Source organism: Ptychodera flava, chromosome 1 (genome assembly GCF_041260155.1).
Source record: "Ptychodera flava strain L36383 chromosome 1, AS_Pfla_20210202, whole genome shotgun sequence".
Taxonomy (NCBI): Eukaryota; Metazoa; Hemichordata; class Enteropneusta; family Ptychoderidae; genus Ptychodera; species Ptychodera flava.
Window position 1 is genome coordinate 3,777,453 of NC_091928.1, and position 25,229 is coordinate 3,802,681.

General features: G+C 36.4%; 1 long non-coding RNA gene across 1 annotated transcript; it reads right to left on the bottom strand.

The window, feature by feature from the left end:
* Nucleotides 1-22,042: 22,042 nt before the first annotated feature.
* On the bottom strand, nucleotides 22,043-24,536 carry LOC139128922 (uncharacterized). Its single transcript, XR_011551545.1, has 2 exons — nucleotides 24,446-24,536; nucleotides 22,043-23,518 (listed from the first exon to the last, which is right to left on the bottom strand). It is a non-coding gene; the product is annotated as an uncharacterized lncRNA (long non-coding RNA).
* Between the last annotated feature and the right edge of the window lie 693 nt (nucleotides 24,537-25,229).

Below are 25,229 nucleotides of genomic sequence, written 5' to 3' on the forward strand. Positions count from 1 at the left end.
ATCTCGTAATTAAAATATTTTCTTCTTACAAATATTACGTGAAACGTTTCTGTAGGTTGCATGAAGCGCCCGATTGTAAAAGTAGTCGGCAATTCGTTGAGCCAATGGATCAGGACTGGCCACCGATGAGGGTTGATATGCTGTACCATTCATCTTTTTTGACCCTGATAAAAATTACTAAATAATTATGTCATTCAGAACGGGCTGTGAAATACACCCTGGAAGACATGTTTTGTTACAATTCTACATTTAAAGTTTACGTTGGAGTTAATGGCTGATATTCAGATTAGCTCGAATGAAATGGTCAACTTCTTCGGTAATGATTGTTTACTAGAATTTGTCCAAAAAGTTTGATCTTGCAAATGACATCAGCAACTCGATTTAACATTGCATGGCCATGTCAGTCTGCTGCTTTAGCCATGATGCAAATGAGAGACAGTCAGAATAGCCGCTCAATAATAGACATAAAATCACTAATCACCCGAAATGGGTTTTGTTTGTCTATCTACGTTCTGTTTTTATCAATCAATGTCAAGGCATTATCAGAAGGATTATTGTTTTCTTCGCTCAATAACACACAAAGCATATTATAACATATTACCGTATACTGCCAGAATATACTGTCATGGGCCCTCGCGGCAGGTGACTATTTGTCTGTCTGACATTGGGCAAATAACCACTTACCCTGGGGCTCACAAGTCCTTTCATTAAGACAATATATATTTAACACGAGAATTTCACAGTATATTTAACATTGCACCGAAATACCCTCAAGTATAGATTACTTTAAAATTTATGCCTTCACCTACTTTTATAAAGGCTGTGTCTTGATAATCCTCCACATACATGCGTAGGGTCACCGAAACACCTTTCTGTACACAATTCATAGAATGCTTCGTAACAATGTGAAATGTCAGTGAAGCAATGGCACTCGTTCCCTCCATACAACCCGGCGAACTCAAAGTCCCAATCTTCAGTACGGCAGTGCTCCAGACACCACTGGATTGTCATTTCTCCATTGTTTAGCTGAGGGAAAGGTTCTCCTTGGTTGCAATGGTTGCTGCAACCCATGTATCCGTCATCTGTATACACATGACGTAAAAATTAATAATTGCAAAGTTTATAGCTTTTAACTTTTATAAAATTGAACTTTGCCATGTTATATGACATTTGACTTACAAAACCAGAAACAAACCAGAGCGGATATTTGAAATTAAAAAAAATAAATTTTCAGAAAAACACATTTTTCAATTATGATTTTACTTACAGTTACACTTAACTGTGACTACTTCTCTATCACGAGAGTTGCAGCTTCTAGGCCCAGGGTATGTACAGTGAGAGATAGGGCTTTTCAAGTCAGGACAACTAAAGCAACAACATGTCGACCTGTGTCACCAGTAGTTTCATAGTTTTCGAGCTGATACCACATTACTCCTGGTAATCCTACGGTAGTGATAAACAACAACGAACAAAGAGAGAGAGAGAGAGAGAGAGAGAGAGAGAGAGAGAGAGAGAGAGAGAGGGGGGTAGAAAAAGGGATGAGAGAGAGAGAGAGAGAGAGAGAGAGAGAGAGAGAGAGAGAGAGAGAGAGAGAGAGAGGGGGGGGAGAAAAAGGGATGATTTGACCGATTGGCATACTTTAAAAAAGTGACAACTGAAAAATTCTTTTGTGAAATATGTGACAGTTAAATAAAGACGTGTAATGTCATTTGAAAATCACAATATTCCGAGCATTACATGTACATCACCATCTTGATTTGATTATTATTATTATTGTACTTGGGCCTCAGCCCAAGTACATTTGTTTTCATTCCGTGGGAAAAAACTCTGTAAGGTATAACCATTTCTGGCTGAGACCAGGGAGGGCAAAATGTCTTGGCGTCATCTTTCTTGGCATAATAAATGGCGTAATGATGTTAACTGAATGGAAGTGCTGCTCTCAGCCAGTCTTGAATAAGTGAGATGTGAATATTAATGCTTCTCTATCTGAGTTTTTGCCACAAAATCTTCTGAATATAATCAAAATGTGCATCGAAATGCAACAATTAATGCACCCTCCGTTTCCTAGGCGATGGCACGACCCTTGCTACACCCACTGGACGAGCCAAAGTGGGAGGGGTAATTTCAGTTTGGTCGAACAAGAGGGCTCGAGACCAGAATTTAACATTTAAACTTGAAACATGTTTATCGCTGACAATATGTGGACTAGTGTTAATCAAAGTAAAATTGTGAATAGGAAAGGTTTTATATCCCGGACACAATGAAAAACATTACGACTGGAAACTGTACCCCCAGTTGAGAATAGTAATGCCCACAGCGATGGAGAACACTTATCCTTGAGCTGAGAAAACCAGACCATCATTTCGAAATAGAGCTGCAGATTCGAGAAGCTCGTTCAAAATAGCTAGGTACACCCCATAAAGGGGTGGTTTCGAGTTTTGAGGGCAAATTTCGCCTCCTTCATATAGAAATCGTACGTTGTTTTTCCAGGAGAACACACCATTTGACACAAAATTTGCATGTAAAGGGGTCGCCAGTAAGCACGTGGTCAAATCTGGCATAAGAAACAATATAAAATGTTGGGTAAAGCCAGTCCAAAATAAACTGATTTGAACTTTTGTGTTTTGTAATTTAAACACTGCAGTAACATTACCTTTTTTTGACAACATCACACAATATAATACGTTTTGAAACTGAATACTCCGACGTATTCTGTGTCTCCTTTGCTAAAAAATACGGTATGCCGATTACCATGTAAGGAGATGATGACGTCAAGACAGATTTGTAGTGCGTTTGGTCCTGGATGGTGCACGAAGTTTTGTCAAGGTAGCTTGTGTATTTATTTCCTAAATGGGAGAGATTAGGGTCGATCTAAACGAAGGCCGAAGAATGTTATGATACTCTAAGCGAGCTGAACTCTAACGCGAATGGTTGGATAATTTGGAGGATGTCTAGAATGATCTCGTCTCATTAAGATTATTTGGCGGTCAGTATTGAATTTCAACTGCGTCACAAGTTTGCGAAATGAGTATTCCGTCGAACGGTCAACGAACGATATTTTAGAAATCTGGAGACATGGCACATCGCATTTTTATTTTAGTATTTTATGCTTTACAAAAGATTTAAGAAGCAATGATTTTGTCGAAAATTCTGAAAAAAATACAGGAAGATTTGATCGCGAACACATTTTCACTTGGGGTCAACTAGGCCTGCGTACGATGCTGTGTGTTCCGCTACAGCTAATCGCCCGCTCACCACAGCCCTGCAAAGACCCGTACGTAGGGTTGGTGACTTCAAATTCATTTTGGGACTTGACGTAAAAAGCCAAATTACTGCCGAAATTCAGCGTTCTTGGGCCAAAGTCGTATCCCAGCCTACCTCAGCTACTCGATCGCTTCCAAAAATGACAGTCTTTTATTCACTTCTCGTAAATAACCGTCGATGTCTCGCTAGCCCTGCGTACGATGCTGTGTGTTAGCTGTAGCACATAGCATCGTACGCAGGGCTAGGGGTCAACATGGGGTCGCAGCCATGTTGCCTCAAAACTTATTTCTGTCTGCACTCAAAACTAAAAAATGTCGGATATGAACCTGAAACTTCAAACTTCGGCGAAATATTAGCCTATAGACAAAATTTCATCTAGGTAAGGTAAATTTACTGAAATTTGATCGACAAATAATCCTGAGCTTGAACGTGACAGCTCGCCTTCTCCGGGAAGTCAAGTATCCAGCTGCCCATACTCAGTTGCCCATATGGCCAGGTTTATGAGATTGTTTTCAAGCGACGGCGGCAGACCGTACGGGGCTCTGGTACCGCCGGTGTAGCTGTAATAACTGTTGCGTTGTTTTAGTGCCCACGGACGAAGTCCTGGGGGAGTTATAGGTTTGGTCATGTCAGTCCGTCCGTCCGTCCGTCCGTTCACGCAGATACCCCAGACATGCCCTGGTCAATTTCTTTCAAACTTTGCACAAGAATAGTACCCAACCCCATACAGATGCACGTCGATTTGTTTCACAATGCGATTGAATTTGGCCGTGTTAGAGGACTTTTAGTTTACACCTCATAGACTCCCATGTATAAAGCAGTTCTCCATAGACTCCCATGTATAAGGCCAAGAAAAATAAAAATTAGTTTCTCATCGTATTCATATTGCCTAAAGGATGCAGTGACACAGTTTTTAGTCCCCACGGATAAAGTCCAGGGGGCTTATAGATTGGGTCATATCTGTCCGTGAGTCCATCAGTGAGTCCATCCGTTCACGCAGATATCTCAGACATTTTGACAAAATATCATGTGACCTTGGTGACCTTTGACCTCAAATATACATTATTGTCCATAACTCAGTAACCACAAGTGCTAAACCTTTCATATTTGGTATGATGGGACACCTTATGACGCCACATATTGTACCTCATTAATTATGCGCATATCTAATTTTGAGCGAGCCAATAGAGCTAGAGGTCTGATTTTTGGTATATAGGAATAACTTAGCAATACAATTTTTTGACAAAATGTCACGTGACCTCAATGACCTTTGACCTCAAATATATATTTGTCCACAACTCAGTAACCACAAGTGCTACACCCTTCATGTTTGGTATGATGGGACACCTTATGACCTTATTGCACGGAGCCAAATTTTGGAACAGTTTACCAGCTACTATAAAAAATATAAACAATAGACACCAGTTTAAACAAACTCTTAAATCTTGGATTTTAAACCACGACTAGTTGTCTTTTCTGATTATACCCTCCGTCCTCGTTTAATTTAGTTTTTTTGTTTATTTAATTCTCAGCTACCACCCACCAGGAGCTAGACACTCATTAGCTTTGCATTAGCTATTTTCTAGCTCCTATTCACATTCATTCCCCTTCATAAAAGAGAATATATTCCTCATAATTCTCGTGTGTCTTTTTTTTGTAGCAGCATTTCTTTATTGACTAATTTAATTATATGTAAGTTTTTTTTGTTTCTATTTATTTGTACACTGAGATATTTACTGTTGTATATACTTTTGTAATACACAGTGAGAGTTTATAATGTGGGGTCTTTATACCTCATAAGAATACCAGTCTCTGTATCTTGCAATCATAGATTGTGATGTAATTACAGTCTTGTAATTATGGAAATGAATGAATGAATGAATGAATAAACTAAACTAAAAACTAAAATTATGACACCACATATTGTACCTCATTAATTATGCGCATATCTAATTCTGAGCAAGCCAATAGAGCTTGATGTCCGATTTTTGGTATATAGGGATAACAATAGGGTAGAAATCTAAATATGCCCATCTAAATATTAGACATCTACCATCGAGAACAAAAGAAATTTGCTGTAATTTGAATATTTAAGGAGTTTAAGCAATTTCCACTATAAATAAAGAACCCCTGCCTCAAACTCCACAAAAGTTGCTAGACATATTTTGCCGTTGTCATGCCATTGCTTCGTTAATAACCAGTTAATCAAATGCCTAATTGACAGGAGGAAATTCAAGACCATATTTGAATAGTAGTATATATTGTCCTCAAAATTACTCTATCACGGCCCAAGTACTCATTGCCTTCAGCAATACTGCCTTGTTATTATTATTATTATTATTATTATTATTATTACACTTTATTTACAGAGGGTAGTCTGAGTTACAAAGTAAATATTGTAATTTACATCAGAGCCCTCAAAGTACAGGGAAAAAGGAATAAATACAAAAAATAGCAAATTTTTACAATTATGGCGAGAAAAGTAACGTGCCCAAATAGTTCCCTCTTTCTTGAAAATCGCAAGTAACAGAGGGGAGGTCTCTTCGTAAATGAATAAAAACGTTGGTAAAAAGTTGAAATGTGAACTCTTTAAACTTAACTTCTTGATATGCGTTGGCTTCATCTTACGATCGTAATACTTTGTGTCGTTTCTTTTAAAGCGGACGTGTATTCAAAAACGCGGTTTCATACTTAGGAGATACAATACATCACAAACGACCATTCATCTATTCGTTTCCGCTGATAAAGTTATAAGAATATTGAATTAAGTGTCCTGAAAATGTTACTTCCAACTAAAATTATTTAAATGGGTATCACAGGAGTTACAGAGGTAAGAATTTATCTAAGGCCAGCTAAGTGAGCACTGTTCCTGAAAGATGAATTTTTCCATGGGATTCAGGAATAAGTACATTGTGTCATTTTATGGCCTTTGACAAGCAAGATGTCCACATTTCAGACAATTCATAGGAAAAATTGTTTGTTTACATGTCATCGCAAAATAATGTGTTCAGCTAAATACTGAATTCTAGATATCTGATGGGGAGAAAGTCACTTACCGAGCTCAAGGCACACGACATTCATCGAACTCCAGGGATTCAAAGACGGACACGATTTGTCGTACACAATTAGTAACCATGCATTCTGTTCATCGAAGTATAATTCAACTTGACCCTCGTATGGTGAAGCACCATTGACAAGTCGAACTTTAGATGATTCTGAGAAGAGAGAGGTGAAATAAACGGTAAAGATCCCGTTCTGAAATTGTCAGCTGTTTAAAATGGAACACAATTTCGCGTTTTGTTGCTCAAGGTCTATCTCAGTGTAGACCGGTGTAGAAATTATGTCAAGAACAGTATGCTGTGAACAGTGAAAGGAGAAAAGTATATGACATTGCGTACTAATAGCAGAATATCGGTACTTGGCACTTTTGATGAGACAGCCAATAGAATCAATGACATAACAGTAAAGTTGAATAAACTAGATGTATACACACTGCTAGTAAGCCACATTCCGTAGTTCTAAAATGTGCTACAGTAACATTTAGGAATAAGGTGCCACAAAGATTTAATTTATACTATTTTGACGACTCAGTCTCGACCCTGTTTGAAAAAGACAAGATTCGTGACCAGGCTGAGCACTGAATTTGTAAAATCTTTTCGCATATCAATTGTCTATTTACCTTGGCATAACTAGTTTGCTAAAGCTATCTCTTATCATGTCCTACTCCACAGGAGATCAAAGTGAACGCGAACTTCAAGAAATGATCATGTAATCTTCGTGTAAAGTTTGACTTATTCAATGGATGGACATAAAATCTTGAGAGGTACACAATCTATGGTGTAATTGATTCTCTATGGGAAAGCAGGAATGTAAAAACTCATGCAGAAATGAAGGACTTTGCTAACTCAAGCTCAACGTGTATTCATTTAGCTCTGCCAGGAATCTCGACTTCAAAATTTATCTTTGCCTTCGATTCTTAAAAGTTATGTGTCAAAAGCAACTATCTGAGTCATAGCCTGAAAATCTAATAACTTGATTCAGACAATAATTCAACAATATATTTCCTGTGCGTGTTCTAGAGAAATGCTAAATCAATCAGCTTATTTGACTATTTGTCGAGTAATGTTTCCTAAATTGGATCTACATGATATTTTTCTTGAAATATTTCAGTTTCACTTTAATTACTCTCCCAATTTCAGCAATTATAAGTTTATTAGTCGCAAGCACCGTACCAGCTTTTGGTCCGGATAGTTTCCCATTTTATTATTCATCAAATCAGCATTTACAGGTGTTGTTGTGTACACGACAGATGAAATAAAAGCAATTTTATTTATAAAAACAGATTGCTTCTTCAGCAACTCTCCTATATAGCTTACAGGAGAAACATGAGTAATATCAACCACTTGACTAGTGTAGCTTTGAAATCAACCTCAACCTACAAGCAACAGTATGTCAGGGAAGACAATGAGTGATTGAACCGCGGTACTAGTTTTTACCATTGACCCTAGAGAGAAGTCAAGAAATCTCGAGGGTCTCTGGTTTTATTTAACCTGTGTAGTTGATCATGTCGATGTCCAATTCCGCAGTGCCCTGAAAGCAAACTGCATGACACATAAATGTATTACGCTCAAACTTTGGTTGTCATGTGCTTATTTTTAGTTTTCCTTCCTCTTTTCTTTTCATTTTTGGGTCATCAACGGCAAACGAGGGCATTCTGTTTCGGATTTCATATTTTGCGGAAATATCATTTGAAATACTCGCATGCCTGATCTGAATGAAAGCTAACTTTAGTACGTAAATCACGTAATATTTTGAAGAAAATGTAAGCTCGTTTTCATTATATGGGTATTTTAATTTCATGCAAGGTTCTACAACGTTGCTACACTTTTATGTCTTTTTATTTCTTTTAATTACCATATTTGCGGAACGTTCCTAGAGAAACGCATTCTGACAACAAGTTATACATGCTTCAATCTCACATTCCTCCACAAAGGGGAACTTGTTTCCGGATTTACATATCACTGTTGTTCAAACATACTGGCATGGCTATATTTCTATGATATACATACAAGTATCAGTGTCTAAACTGGCAGGGAATGCTAATAAAGTCGTTGCAACTCGCCACCTATCTACCTACGTATGATTAATTGACATTCCTAAAGCCACATTTAACTTTGATCATGAACGGGTTACAAAATATTAGTTACTCTACAGGACAGGCATTCACAAGTCATGCATAGTCGTCATTATTCGGTGCTGCTGCAGACAAAACTTAGAAATTCATTCATTGCTAAGATAAGCTATTTTAAATGTCACAGTGACATTCGCAAATTCAGCTGTTATCGCGAGTCTATACAATATCTTACCCCTTATTGCCTTCACGACAGACAACGTCGTGATTACCAGTAGAACAATCGCACTGCATGTTGATGTGGAACACATTCTTATGATCGATCAGGAGCCTTTATATAAAATTCAGATTGACTCTGTCTGCTTTCATGGAGATCTAGAGAAAAAAATCATACTTCCTGGTCAAATGAGGTCATAGGTTCACAGGTTAACTGAAGCAATGTAGTATTAACTGTTTACAAGTTTATCGCTTTTTTGTTTGACCTCTACACCATAGCCTATCAAAATAAACCTTCTTCCTAAAGTTAAAATGAACAATCAATCGAACACTTAGTATTTTCCATGTATAAATGTGACTTCGTTGATGCGTAAAATTTTTGGCTGTTTTAAAATAATTGTTACACACCATGTCGTGTGTTTTATTTCCTTGTTCACTTAAGTGAACGATACCCATTGAGGCTTGTTTCTATTTCATATCTTTCCACATATATCCTATTGATCGATGTTCCATGACTTCATTAATTGACACGAACTACCATGTTTATCTGTTCAATGGAGAATTATTCATGTTGCTCCATAACTTTGTCAGTATAGAATTTCTGACTATGATGTGGATTATGGCTTGATATTATTGTTCGGATTGGTTTATTTGAAAGTATCGGTCAGTGTTTGATAGTAAGCAAGCTGATTTTTTTAATAAGGTCAAACTAAATTTCATTTCACGGAATGCTTTTTACAATGTGTAGTTACATTGACCCATCATTGAAGGAGAAGTCGTGTTTCAAAGCATGTGACATGGTATTTGGCTCTACTGATTATCATCCCATCAATCATAAAATGTGCCATTAAAGTCAAATAATTATTGCATATAACTGTTGTCCTCACCAATGTATAATACAGAATTAGTTAAGTGCCCAAGCTTCTGGGGAAGAATGCGCTCACAGATATTTGACTCATAAATTAAACAATACTTTTTGATCTATTGTTTAATGTCTTGGAGTAAGTAAAGTTTCCATTATCTTAGTTTTGTGAAAGTACAACATTTCATTTTTGCCAAGAGAACGTACTCAGCAATGGCGGCCATTTTGAATTTAAAAAAGCCCTAATGTTGAGTGATTCGTTTTTCTAGTACCAAAATTTGCACGGTGACCTTTTTTTTTATCAAAATTACTAAGTGAATAGCTCAAAATTTAGTTGAGGAAATTTAGATCGTTGAATTTGGAGGAGCATACTACCTTAATGTGTCTTCCACCTTACACGTGCTTGCATCCCATGCTTCCATTTCTGACTGATACTGGTAGGTCGGTGTATGGCACGGGGAATTTGCAAATGATACGAATGCCTACTAACATGCAGTATGCACAGCTAATATCTTCTATGCCTTGTACTGATAAGAAGAACGCCATTTCAACCAATTTACATCGCTACATGAATGTTCAGAATTATCTTAAATTGTAGCTATAAAATTAGAATGACTCTCGAGGAGCCTATAAAAATGGTACAGTCCAGCATATGCTAATACAATTGTTACCACTTGACTAAACTGATGCTTGACTGACTGATCTCGATAGTTTATAACGCCCAGTTGTGTTATCAGGCACCTTATCTCGGGTTCAAATGCTATTGTAGGAGCATGTATTTGTTTCTGTGCTTGTGAAGATGTGAGAGTGCACAGGATATTTGTGTTCCACTTATTTCTAACAATTACTTTTTTTACATATTTATTTCACAGAATGGTTGGATCATTTTATGGTTCTTAACAAAGAACGTAAGCGATGTATGAATAACACCCTAATAACACCCGATGACTTTAATTATATATCGAGTATTTTGGGTTGTACTGAGGTGTTACTTATAGAGCCCTCAAAAGTCTAGTATTAGCGTGTCTTTGCATTTGTCCCATGGCTGTATCGCGCCAAATTCCTCGTTTATTTTTTTAATGAAAATTTTGATCTCATGAGTAAAAAGAATGATATCGGTATGGAAAGTGGCAATTTAACATCAATGGCTTTAAATGAATTAAATATTTCGATAGTTCAATCAGTTAGTGAAATGAACTAGAATTGTAACCATACAATAAATATGTCCTTTGGTCATTAACCGTCGAAAGAACTTTCACCTATATCCCTGCTAATGAACACATTAAGTCAGCTGTATCGTTGATATGAAATTTCTTTAATGTTTCACAATGTGTTACATTTATCAGCATTTTTAGAACACTGTTTGACTGATTTCAGGAAATACAGCGTATTTTGCTCAAAATCACTTTTGCCTATATTCATTCAATTCAAGTATTTTGTTGACCCAAGATTCAATTATTGGTTGGGTTCACCTTTTAGCTTTTAGTCGAAAATTGGTGATAAAGAAGTGTAACTTTATGCAAATCTATGCAAATCAGCCGATTCCCAAGCTTCTTGTTTCTCCAATTTCAGGATTTCCAAAGAAATTTACTTCACCGTTGCTGGGTCAAATATTCTGAAATGTGAGATATGAGGGCATTTTTAATCTTAATTTCTCACTGTATTCTTTAATCACTATTAACCAAAAAAAGCCATTTTGTTTGGCAATTAAGTTGTTACATTTGAATAAGAGGCAATTTAATTTTGGCTTATCATGATTTTAAGGTAGCGACTCAGTTTCATTGTCACTTATTTTCAATCCTCATTTTCACAAAAAAGACGTGGTCACACACCCGACATGTGGTACTTTTTTTATCTGCTCGGTCACCGAAGAGTTCAGAAAATTTGTTAGTTTTTAAAAACAGTGCGCATACGCTGTTTTACTCAAAAACACGTGTTTTTTAGTTTTTTTACTCAAAAAAGTGTAAGTACAAATCTCCAATCGGCCTTGGTGATCTGTTTACGGCAATCGACGGCTGGGTATACTGGGCAAAAACCGTGTCCCGATTTTTGAAATTCGCTTTTGTTTTCGCACAATGCACCTTCAAAGTGTCAACTTGACGTTTTTGCATAAATTATCGGCCTTTATTCACGTTTGTCAGGATATCTTCACTTCCAGGCCCTTTATCGGAAATCTGAGACACGGTCTTTCAGATATATTCATTCACTGTCCACAGGTGAAAAATCAGGCTAGTCTGTCCAGGCGCCGCCGACTTATACTTATTTGAATAATGTACGCACTGCCAAAAACGGAACTGAGAAAATCGACGATTTGTGTAAACGACCTATGCGTCACACATTGTGACCAAGAAGTCCGACTCGGCACTATTTTCTGCGAATTTTCTTATACCAGGAATAAGTTGAAGTATTTAGAGTCAGTTTTGAGAATTGTGAATATGTTTAGGATTGCAGATCGTGTGAAATAGAAAGAAATTATACACTGAATGGCAAATGCTTCGTGCCAGCAGTGGGTGGTATTTACACAACAAACACAGAGGGGTACTTAGCGATTTAATCCATTTTTGGAACGTTTAACTAGCATATTAACTGTATACTGTTAACTCAACGGTTACAATCTGGTTACCAGTGTTCACAGTCAAGACGAAGACGTCGAAACTTGTGTAAAAAAGTCTATCAGATCGAGACCTGTGTGCTGTCGTCGCGCGATCGCGTCGGGCATTCACTTGTTCTTGACTCAAGTTGTCTACTTCCTGTCTCGCGATCGGCAATTATGCATGTTCTTTGTGAAAAGTGATTGTCAAGTTCATGTTAGCGCCGACACTGTGCGAACGGGACGTCACTTGCTAGTTTTCCTACCTCAATACAAGATGAGACGAACACATGTAACTCTTGACAACATAAAATGTCTGTCGTATTTTCTTAGCTTTTGCACCGCACTGCAAACTTGTCGCCCTTCGTTACGACGGGAGAGATTGACTCGTGTTATTTTTTCAAACTTTATTTATATGTGTTCTTGTACCGATTTTATCAAACTAATAATAATCACGCCGTAGCGTAAAACAGTGCAGGCTGTCATCGACAGCGTGTTCCGAGAGACAGAGTATCGACTAGTCTACAGTGGAGTCACTCGACTTGCGCAATACCAGAGCACACATAATTATTTCGGAGATTTTTACTTTTAGTCAAACTTTCGATGACTGACCTCATATAGCAAAAATTGCTAGTTTCGGCACTTCTAGAAGTTGAGCCGGGTTTGTTTTACGTTCAGTGTTGAGGTCCAGCTAGCAGCTGTGGAGTCTGCGGGTAATTGATAAGTTTAGACAACACGCACACAATAATCATTTGTGAACCCTCGCAATTCACGTTTGACGTAATTTAATTTTTGGGTTATATTTAAAGAAAGAAAAGGCATGAAATAAAAAAAATATTTGCATTTCGTTCCGAAAAATTAGCAGATCGGTGAACTTGCTCTTGTGAATCTACATTATGAGTGTATGAACTCCTGCACTGGCTTGGGAAACTCCTTGACATAAATGTCACTTGTTGTCGGGTACGGTGTTGTTCAAGGTTTCTCAGCAGACACGAAAAGACTGCACGATAGAAAACTCGAGTTTAAAAATATAAAATTAAAAGAACACGATACTAACACCAAGCATGTACAGCAAGAGTGATAAAATTATCGCAACTAACAGAAGTTTCATCTCGCTCAGGCTAATTTTTGGACTCGGGTATGCAATCAGCATAGCCTAATATGTTCGAAAAACAGCGTGTCAAATACTTTCATAGTTGTCTCCGTTATCGTCTGCGTCCTCGGCCAAATCTGACTCTTCACTGCATTCTTGATCGTTATTGCAGGGAGTATGAGCCAAAGTCGGACTGTTTTACATTTAAATCGACCTTTGCGCACGTTGCCGTCTTTTTCAGGTCCGCTTTTGTGGACCTCGCTTGCTTTTTCGACGGAATGGAGCGCGAGCGCCGGCTTTGGTCTGCTCGACGTATTTGCCGTACCGATACATGCGGAGTTCAAAACGCTGAGCATAACGTTGAATCTAGCGCATGCGCACTATACCGCAAAGGCTATACATAATCTCTGCGTGTTTATCAAAGATATCGTGGTCGGTAATCCGCGACCGTTAAGACAAAAGGGAAATAATGGCACGCGGTGTAGCTGATAGTTTGCCATTTTAGTAATATTTCAGGAATTTCCCGGTACGATGTGACCCAACACCTTTCCCCAAAAGAAAGACCACGTGTCAGTGGTTCGAAATTTGAAATAAAAAAAAATTGCTAAAACTGACCTTTGAACCTGAGTCGCATCGTTAATCACATTTGGAGTGCCAGTCTTTCAACCCATGCTATTGTAGAATGAAGATAGCTAATATCAAACAAATTAGTCGTTTCTTATACATATACTCTTGTTTGTATGAAATTTTAGAAATAAGTATCAAATTTTCACAAGAATTAATTTTTATCATTATACTAAAATTAAGGTTTCTACCCGAATTTAAAACCTATACATTTTTCGAGGAAACTATTGTACCATACTAAATTAGATTCTCTCCTTTTTGAAAATACGTAGTATGAGTAGGTTTTTTGTCATCATCTTTGATGTGAAATATTCTTTTGAAAAAACTGTGTTGGTACGTCAGCTCCACCTTAAGTACATTGTGACAAGCACCACAATGACATCGTAAAGTTTTCTATAGTTATGTTATAAGATTACATGCATTGCATTCATATCAGACATATACCATACTTTCTTGAAGATAAACCTCTCCACCCGAGGAAGTTTCAATTTGAAATCAACAGGTTTAAATCAAAGGTCATTCATCGATGAACTTGTCAGTATTACAATCGACTTTACAGATGATACCATTTTCTTTGAGACAAGGTCCATACAATGCCTATAAGTGTCCAAAAACTTTTATCTCTTGTGAGATATGAGGGCATTTTTAATCTTAATTTTGTCAATTCATCCAGTTGCGATATAACTGATACTGTCGATTTGCAATACCACAATTTCAAAGAAAACTATGTAATTTAGAGACTGAAATGTCAACTTAAGCTGTACGAAATACCGGTACAGGCAAAAGAATGACGACAAGAAGGGTATGATAAACTTGGCCACAATATTGAGAAATCTGTTTATAAAATGGACATATCGGTGGAGGTTTGAAAATGATCGACGCAACAGAAATGAACAAATTATTAAAATTGTTCTTCTTGAAACAGCCTCTGACAAATAACTCTTCTTGGACAAATATCCAAAAGTTTATTTTTAAAAAGCTTTGGGGACTATTTTTTATTAAATGGCAATATCAATGTTCAACTCATTCCTCTTAAACTACCAATATTTTTCTCAAACATACAAACACATTTTACAGAGCTTAAGAAAATAGATACACAGATGAAGACGTAGCTTCGCAAATACTTATAAAAGATCATAACTGTTGGTTTAAGTAAGTTAAGAATGAAGCAGGTAAGTGATGTATTTGACAATGGAATCTCACTTCCTTGGCAGGCTTTTTTAAAGTTTAATGTAAAAGTCAATTGTCTAACATACAGAAGTAATTGATGTCGATACTTAGGGAGAGGAAAGGAATACTTACTCAAGGTTCGAAGTTTTATTCGTGTATCTGACAAAAATACACAAGATAGTCTTCAGAAATTCCGATAATTGCAAGCACTAAGTAACAAATTTATGAATTTATCTAAAAACCGTACATTTATGCAACCCCCGTCACAGAACGTTCACTTAAAACAAGAATATGCTAAGAACATTGACTGGACAAAATCATGGAAACTAATCTATGAAACAATAAATGAGACGTAAAAATGCTTTTTAAATGAAAAAAAATTGAGACTGCAAAGAAAGTAAACCCCATAAAAGAACATATTCCGACATTTCTCCAACAAAAATCAAACCGTAGAGGATCATTATCATATGGAGATGTAATAATTGGTGTTCTACCACAAAAAAAAACTTTTATAAATAATTTGCTATTTACAGCAAAATCTCACGTACTCTATTTGAACTTTGAGTAAAAGAACAGCTTTTACTCTTTTCAGTGAAAAAGTTACGAATGTGATTTTTGCTAAGAAATATACAGCTAAGAAAGGAAACCGGGATTATTTTCACAAGAAATGGTACGCCATTTATCCCTTGTAAAAGTTACCCTTTGTCAAAATTTCAAACATTGAAGGCTTTCGTGAAACACTCTCTTTTTGTTGTTTGTTTGTTTTTCTCCGTTTGTTTTTAGTTTTCTTGGTCTGTACTCCTTGTCTTTCTTTTTGTTAATTAAAATGTGTGAAAAATTGACATATTTCTTTTCACCATTGGCGGTCTTGTTCTTCTAGGCTTGCCGTCTTCAGAGTGGATGAAAGGCAGACAGAAGAGAAACCAATATGACTGTCACTATGAAATGCATGAGGTGAATTTCATTATATAAGTCTCTGCAGACGGTCCACGTGGCCTGATCAGTTCTACACATCAGCAGTCTTGGATATTTTTTTACTGGACCACAGTGTATTAGATATTAGACTTGTTATCAGTGGCGATACTTTCCTCTCTGTGATGCTATATCTCTACTTACAAAAGAAAGTTTGAAATTAACAGTTCGCCGTTCAGTTATAACAATAAATTGAACCTGCATATGTACAACATTTTTCGTCTTCTGAGACTAGTCTTTGGTCGTTCAATAAATATATTTGGTCTTTGATTTTAGGCACATTTAGTCAGGGATAATTAATTATATGATTAATGGAAATAGAAGAATATGCGCAGTTGTCTGTACCAGTATTTCTACTCTAAACCTCTTCTAATCATGACTGCCTTTGTTTCATGTTTGAGGATACTTTTAGGGCAACATTGAAACGTGGTAAGTGCAAACGTGTTTTTTTGTCAACAAATGTAGTCTTTTCATTCTTTAAACATCGATCAGTCATTGCATTGATGGAAAACCAAGGCTATATTTTATGACAGTCCGAACACATCATGCAAACAATGATATAAAAGATGTGTAGAATATCGTTGATGATCAAGGTCTCAGATGCACAAAATGAGCTGAGATGTATATATTCAATTATTTGAATATTCGCCGATATATATTCGTGCTTTGTTCAATTATCAGATATACCTTCACTAAATGAACGAGTTTTCAATATATAACAGGTTTGCATCACCTTGCTATCTCATTTTGTTGTTTGGATGGACGTGAAAAGTCCTTGAGATGAAACTTCACAGAAATATGTCTGATTCTTTTGAAATGAATCCAATGAACTTTGAGGAGAACATTGACTTTCATAACGGGATACCTCCCGAGGCTACTGGATATTACGGATTAGCAAAATATATGCAAACATTCAGTATATATCGTTGTTCCGTTTCTTTGGAAAGTATATACTATTTGCCGAAGTCCGTATTAATCTCATGTTTACCTTTTGTTTCAGAGCCCTTCAAACTAAACAGTACAACCATGTCCCAAATCTTATTAATGCTTACACTTCTGTCATCTGTTTGCGATCACATGATAATATTAATTTGTTGACCACAGCAATACGCAATATTTTCTATCATACAAAAAGTAATTGTAGACACTAAAGGATTTGTAAAATCAATAATAGAGAACATTAAAATTAACGATCTTCCCAAAATATTGATGCCTATTAAGGTGAGATTAGTATTCGATAATGGTAAGCGGATATTTGCGATGATGCAATACACTGAATGAAGACAAGCTGAGTAAATCTCATTATGATGTACTGCACAGAAGTTGTGATTTTGCATAAATGTAAAATGACTAATATTTAGCTAGGTAAATGCACCTCAAATTTCTCTCGTGAAACTATACGGAGAGGGTACAACTGACAATGTAACTGAAGTGTTCGTTACTTGTCAGCATCATGCCACGTGTAGTCTTCTGCTTGAACTCAAATACTTAGGGTTACTTCAAAAGACACGTCTTTGTTCAAAATGTCAGCGTTAATATCTGCAGCAAAAATTACTGCAACTTTATAAAACCTATGTATGTATATAAAGTATGATCATTCAGTACTTATATAGTATACATAATGCAAATAAGACGAGTCAATAGGCAATGATAGACATAAGGCGAAATTAAAACATAGTCCTAAGCATTACCTTCTCCATTTTCGGCATTATGAGACAACTTTACTTTTCATTGGCCCGAATTTTCTTAGTGCATCAATGACATCTGTTCTTCTTTAAGTTTGTTTATAGTGCTAGTGATCGATACCTGTCAATGGCAATGCGACAAAACTTGCCTTATAGATTATAATTGACAGAAGCAAGACTAATAACATATAAACCAGTACTCCAAAGACAATCCCAATTACAGCACCTGCAGGAATACAGAAATAGCCTTATGGCAATTACAAAAAGTCTAAGATCAGTGAAGCAATGGCACGTATTCCCTCCATATAGTCCAGCGAACTGAATGCCCTGACCTTGATTAGGCCTACGGCAATGCTTCAGACACAATTGGATTGTCATTTTTTCATTCCAGTTGTCAAGCCTACGAATTGGTTCCCATTGGTCGCAATCGTAGCAACCCATGTATCCGCCGTCTGTATACACAAAACGTAAAAAATAAAGAATGTTTGAAATAAATGAATGACGGCTAAAAGTTGAAACGAACCACGTCTGACTTAAAACGACATAAACAAGAAATGTACAGATAACATTAAAAGACGAATCTTATTTAAATAGTCTATTATGTTTAGTTAAAATTTTACTTACAATTACACTTTACTGTCGCCACTTCTTTGCCATTAGCATTTTGTCATGTTTCGTACAAACAACTAGAGAGGGAGCTTCCCCAAATAGGACACCTGAACCTACAAACATATTGCCTTTGGTGGCATTCGTCTGATATTGATACTGAAGAGAGAGAGAGAGAGAGGAGAGAGAGAGGAGAGAGAGAGAGAGAGAGAGAGAGAGAGAGAGAGAGAGAGAGAGAGAGAGAGATTTGTATTTCATGATTTTGTATTTTTTCAAACTCGATGATCTATTCTCAAATGCAGCTTCGTAGTTGCGAAATACAATAAGCTCCAAACTTTCACACAGGTACTCTCTTCCGCCTTACAGTTAGAACAATATTCAAGGGAAGTGAGAAGAAAAGTTGCTTACATCACACTTTATTTTAATTGTACCACAAAGGTCAGACGTAAGCATTTAAATGATGCCATAATAACAACACATTCACTTGCTTGCTTGCAAGGTGCAAAATAATCCCATATTTTGAAGGACTACTTATACGAAAAATGGTTTCGTTGGAAAGTCAGATATAACGTCGTATTGTAACCGGTAGCCTATAGGTTATTGTGTTATAAAATTTAGTACACGCTGGCGTTCAGCTCAATACAAAGTTGTATCACGTCATTACCCAGTTCATAGCACACCATCTTTGCGTCAAAGAAGTTCCAATACGGTCTTTCGTCATAATGCAGAATTGGTAACCATTCATTCTGATCGTCGACGTATAATTCAACCTGACCTTCGTACGGCGAAGCACCATTGACCAATCGAACACTGGATGATTCTGAGAAAAGGGAAGTGGTGTAAAACACGATAGGAAGTAATTCGGAAGAAAAGGATATTGTAATAACGCTGATTTATTCAGCAAATTAAAGCTAATCTACGTTTCTTTTTTTCAATTTGCTTGTTTTTATGGATAATTTGTGACATGGCAACTTTCAGCTCGAGGAAACCAAACACTTTTGATAAATTTGAACAATTAAAAGGCAAGAGACTATTCTCCGAAATTAATTCCGGTCTTGTTACTCGTCAGGATGGACAACTCTTCAAAATGCTACGCAAATTCGCTAGCTATTTTACAAGAGTATCTAAGTCTATAACGAGGCAGAAATAAGGCCAAGGACAATACGCAGTTAACAAGGAACGACGACATAAATTCGTGACAGTAATAACAGCGCTCATGGTATCGATATTCATCAATTGTGCTGAGACAACCGACAGTGAAAAGCTTTGCAATTTTCACACATCAGACAAAGGTTTTTCATGTCGGATAAGATAAGTTGAAGTATCACTGCGCAGACAGTTGCGTCCTGTCATTTATGTCATGATTAAATTATTTGACATAACAGTAAGGCAGTAGATACAACTGAACTCGTACTGCTAGAATATATCCTCTTTTCGACATGTTTTTACATTCAGAAATGAAGTGTCACAAAGATATTCTTTGGTCTCTCTTGACATCTCTTGTGTAAGCCTGTTTGAAAACAACACCAGGTACTTGGTTTTGACCAACTTTGTACAAAGCTTTTCGGTTCATTTTGTGTGAAAGTCTCTGGTGTTAAAAAGCTTCGAGATATCTCCTGCGAAATTCCTAGTGACTCTGCAATCAGGACCGGGCAACCACAGTCAACGCAAGGTGGGCTTCAAAATAATGACTACATGTCATTTTCGTTAACTTGATGTTGCTGAGCGTGATGTACGTGTTTATATTATTTAACGATCGACATAAAGTTTTGCGGAGCAGAGACTGTATGGTAATTTATCTCAACTGTAAGATAAATTACCCTATCTTATTCTAGAAATACAAATCACTCCATCATAATCTCTGATGGTGTACGATTATACTTCTGCTATACCTAATCCTGAGTGTAGAGTAAGGAATTATTGAAGAATTATCATAGAAACGGATCTTGTGAATAAACAGGTATGTATTTATTCTTGTGTTTATGGTATTGACCAGTAATAGGAACCCCGGCCATAAATTATGAGATGGTAGTCTCATTTATCATTTCGTTCCAAGGTTTGCGGACATTAAGATAACGACGTTGTAAGTCTTAAATATTTCACTACCAGGGACGTTCATAACATGGTAAAGTTTCTTCATTGGATGATATTTAATAGATGCAGAAAATGGAAAAACACGCGGAACACAACTACTTAAGTAGTGCATTTTGCACATTTATCTCAACCTAAGGCAACAGTACACCGGGACAATAACGTGTATTTAATTAGGTGAGTGACCCATGCACCTGTACAAGCTTAATCTAATATGTTCGTTGATTGATTGTCGACCTCCGCTGTGCTTTGAAAACAAGTTGCATGACCGATATCATGCAATGTCTACTCTGTTTTGTACATTTCGTCTTTCTAACTCCTTTCCCCTTCAACGAATAAGTGGCAGTTTAACCTCATATGAATAACTCACATCAGAATGATAATTTTATTGAAGTAATTAAATTGAAAATGTTTCATTGTTGTTTCAACAGTGATATTTGAAGTAGCAATTTGATAAAATAGTGTACATAAGCCTCTCTCACAGATTTGCAGGTAAATATTATTTTCAAAATCAATCAGTCACTCTTGATTAAACATGCTGGTATGGCTATATTTCCATGATATAGGCAACTGTATCTATCATGACACAGAATGTGTCGTATATTATACACGGGTCACAAATTAGCGTTATTTGGTGCCGTTGACGTGGTACACTTGAAAAGTATTTGTTGTTAAGAAAAACCATAAGTTATTTTAGTAATCACAGATTATGCAATCTTCCCCCAATCAGTACAGTGTCTTACCTTTAATTACATTCACGACTGGCAACAGTATTGCTACCAGTAGAACAATTGCACTGCATGCTACTATGGAGAACATTCCGATGATAGAATTGATGCTTTAGAGATACTTCATGTCGACTGTCTCTGGCTTCATTGATTTCTCAGGTTTGAAATTCAAACTTCCTGGTCAAATCATATCAACATCGTATAGTTGTTTTTCGATCTCTGTACCGTAGCCTGCAATGTTTTGATGTTTTACTACCACATGTGCATTTGGAATTAAATGCTATTTCATCACTTGAATTGGATTAACGGTTTGCAAAACATAGAATATTCCATTCTTGTATGCATCAATTTTGAAGGCCCATGTTCTTTTTCCGTTGTATTTCGTTGTATTCGCTGTTTGACTAAAAAGACGAAGAGCTCTCAACAAAATGTTCGTTTTAATGGTACAATACAGTGTACATACTACAAAGTAACCCGTTAGCCAAGGGGAAGTCGGCGTGTTCTCAACGGGTGACATGGTATTTTCTTTCTGCTGATTATCATTCATAAATCATAAATTGCGCTATTATTTTTAACGGGACTACAATGTGCTAGATATTACACTCGGCATTGTAATGATACTTCCCTCTGACCAAGTAATACGATGTCTGTACTCACCATGAACAGAGAAATATATAAATAAGCAGAGAACATCTAATATAGAACCACCCTCAGGTGCTTGATAAAACGGTTTTCAACACGATGTGACCGACATTCCCACCTCATCCCTTTTGTAGTCATAAATCGTCAGCGGTTCAATATATTTATGTGAATCCGTTTCGGACAACGGAAATATGGTTCAATGCCAGTATATGCTTTGAATATTTCTTCGCCCCTTCACTAAGATCTATTATGAAATAGACGATACGTAGAGTAACCTTATAGTTGAAGATCCAAAGTTCAAATTTACAATGTGAGTCAAGCTATTTGCACTCTTACATGCAATAAGTGTTCGTTCACACAGACACGCCCATTTTTAAATCAATATAAAATTTGTTTATTTTGAATCAAAGATTTAAACTCCATTTTAAAATTTGATTAGGTAAAGTGTATATCGTACAATCTAATAACATGTGCTAATCTGACAGCCAGTATAAAATCATGTCAGTAAACGGTTGTCGATTTTCAATGATTGCGTAAACTTGAAAATTCTTTCAGTGAAAAGTCTCTCAGATATTGTCGTTGTAAATCAAGCGAAATTTGATAAAAGCATTAACGTACCGGTACATATCTATAACTACTGGAAAATATTAAGTATAACACTACAGGGAAATATTCCTGACTGTATTATGAAAAATAAACACCATCTTTTTTTGCTGCAAAATATCAATGAAAACTCTAAAACACTTGTAAGTAAATAGCAAAAAAATAATGACGAACTATCTATATTATCTGATGTCTCGTACGAAGGCAAGTTAACTACTCGGAACAACTAAGTGGATGATTTACATTCTATGAATTCAATGAAAGTAGTAAGTTTCTGTATTATTTACTGAAATAAAGTCGTGGTTTTGCATAAATGTGAGAAAACATGAATTTTTCAACGTAGTTTGTATATTATATTTCACTCATGAAACGATACGGAAGATTATATATGCTACCTAAAAATGTATCTGTGTTTCATATGAGCGTCGTGACTTCATAGTGGTATTCTACCGGAACGCAAATACATAGGGTCGCTTCCAAAGACACCTTTTCATTGTTTAAAATATTCACAATAATGTCTATCAAAGATTTTCTCTATGTAAGGAAAATTTAATATGTAAAGAAAAAATGCCAATGTCCTCTTTTAAGCCTATGTGTCTAAATGAAGCGTTATCTTTCAGTACTTATATCGTACTCATAATGTCAACCGATAAACTAATAGGCAAAGTCAGACAAACTGTGAAAGTTAACTATAGTTTTAAGCAGTATCTTCTCCATTTCCAGGATTATTTGCCGCGGTAGGCTTTTGGAGGCTACAGTAAGTATTATCGCCACGAAGTGATAGATTTATCGGTTCATAGGTTGCTGAAGTATTTACATCTCCCTGCGGAGTCGTCATATCAGAAGGCTGGTAGCTATTGTCACGTTTGCTGAGACCAGTGTACAGATTTTCACGGCGTGTTTGCGGATCGAGTTTCTCATATGGCAACTCATCAGTCTTCTGCGAACTTTTACCTTCCACCTTGTAAGTATTGGTATGTACATGTATTTTCTCTTCTTGATCCTTGAAGGAGTTATTCTCTTGAACTAGCTTTCCTGTCTCCGCAGTTTTCACACAACTAATATTAATTTGTTGTTCCATCTTCACCGAATCTAAAACTCCTTCGTATTCTCTTGTATCTTCGATAGTCTTTTCAGTCATGTTCGTTGAATGATGGCGATGTCTTGTTTCTACATCTTCGTAGTCTCCAGAGGAAGAGTAAATGATTTTGTCGTCTGCACGATTTTTCATCGTGAGTTTTCTGGAAATCAAAAAGATCCGTGACACTTCAACAAATTTGTAACCATTAAGCTACATTCCGTGTTGGTGTGTTTACAATATCGAGCGTATTCAATTCCTTTTCTTCGTATAAATTTTCTTTATTTGAATTTAATTAATATATGTTATGCGGTCAGTTTTTCTATGCATGCATATCTTAAATATATAGGTACAACTTAATTATTGGCGTTGCTATTCAAAGCGATAGATATGTATTGCACCCATTTTGATTCCTTTTGAGGATTGAATTCGGCTCTTCAATATTGCTTGACATGATTGTTGGTTTGAAGCGTTGAAAACCCAAAGAAGAGGGAAAACAAGCAAAGGGGCAAAAGAGAAAATGAGACAGAGACAGAAGAAAAATAACGAATATCAAAACATGAAAGTAGAATCTCTCTGTACGTGGAAAAGTCCATGGTTTTATATCATCTACCATAATGGATATTAGCTGGATATATTATCTTACAGAGATATTTTTGTGTCCTTTTATAGAGACAAAATCAAATACATGTATTGTACCGAGGAATTATATTGGTTGTATCATGAACGAATAAGATCAAGGTCACTGGCTACGCGGATTTGGAAGAAATCGTTTAAATCTGCATAAGTAGCAACCGCGCTTTCGAGAAATAATTCTTCAATTTTCCAGTCTGAAAATGTTACTTCATAAACATTCAGAATTGCGATTGTTAATGTTTGGGGAAAACGTCAACATATTGTTGTTTTCTATGACCAATTCTTAGACAACTTCTCCCGTCGTAAGGACAGCAATTAACCTACTATGGAGCAGCTCCACTCTTCGTAGACCAACTTAAAGTTTTGTTAATAGCGCAATGATATATCTTACATATTAGGTATGTCTACATGTTAGTGACTGATACTTGTGAATGGTAAATGTGTCAAAACGTACCTCTTATAGATGAAAATTGACAGCAGCAAGACTGATATTATAAAAACCAGTACTCCGAAGACAATACCAATTACAGCACCTACAAGAATAGAGATAAGCCTAATGGTAATTACAAAACGTCTAGAGCCCGCCGCTGGATGTAAGTATGTCATGATTGCAGTAAGAAACGGTAAAGAGGCATCGTTTTGTTTTAATATTTTTATTTTTATGAAAACTGGAGCAATCTTTACAATCAACAGTGACTATAAGCTCTAAACACAATGCTTCAGTTCAGTAATTCTATGTTTACAATTAAAGTGAATTTACTCAGTGTAATACTGCTGAACTGCTAATATTATTTCGATTTATTCACGTTATATATTGTTTTTCAATGATCTCAAATTTTCAATTATCGTAGCCACTGTCTTAGCTTTTGACAGTTGCGATGTGTACTGGTATGACAGAAAATCCCCTAGGTCACGCTTTGTCAACTCTAATGTATCTGAGAATATGCATATACTGATGTGCTGAGGAAATTCAACTATTATTTTCATGCACTTAAATCTCGTAACTTCGAACGTTATCGAATGTGCATCTGGCTATGTCGGGAAGAGAGCTCTAAAAAGTGACGATGCGACTGTCACAGCTGACACATAACCGTAACAGATATTTTATGTGGAATAACGACGTGTTAACCATCATCCCAGAGGACAAAGAGATTAAATATTTCAGAATCACAAATGCTAATTGTTCTGGGTCCAGTAAATGAATGGGACGTAAGATGGTATGTGCTTGGATACTGAAG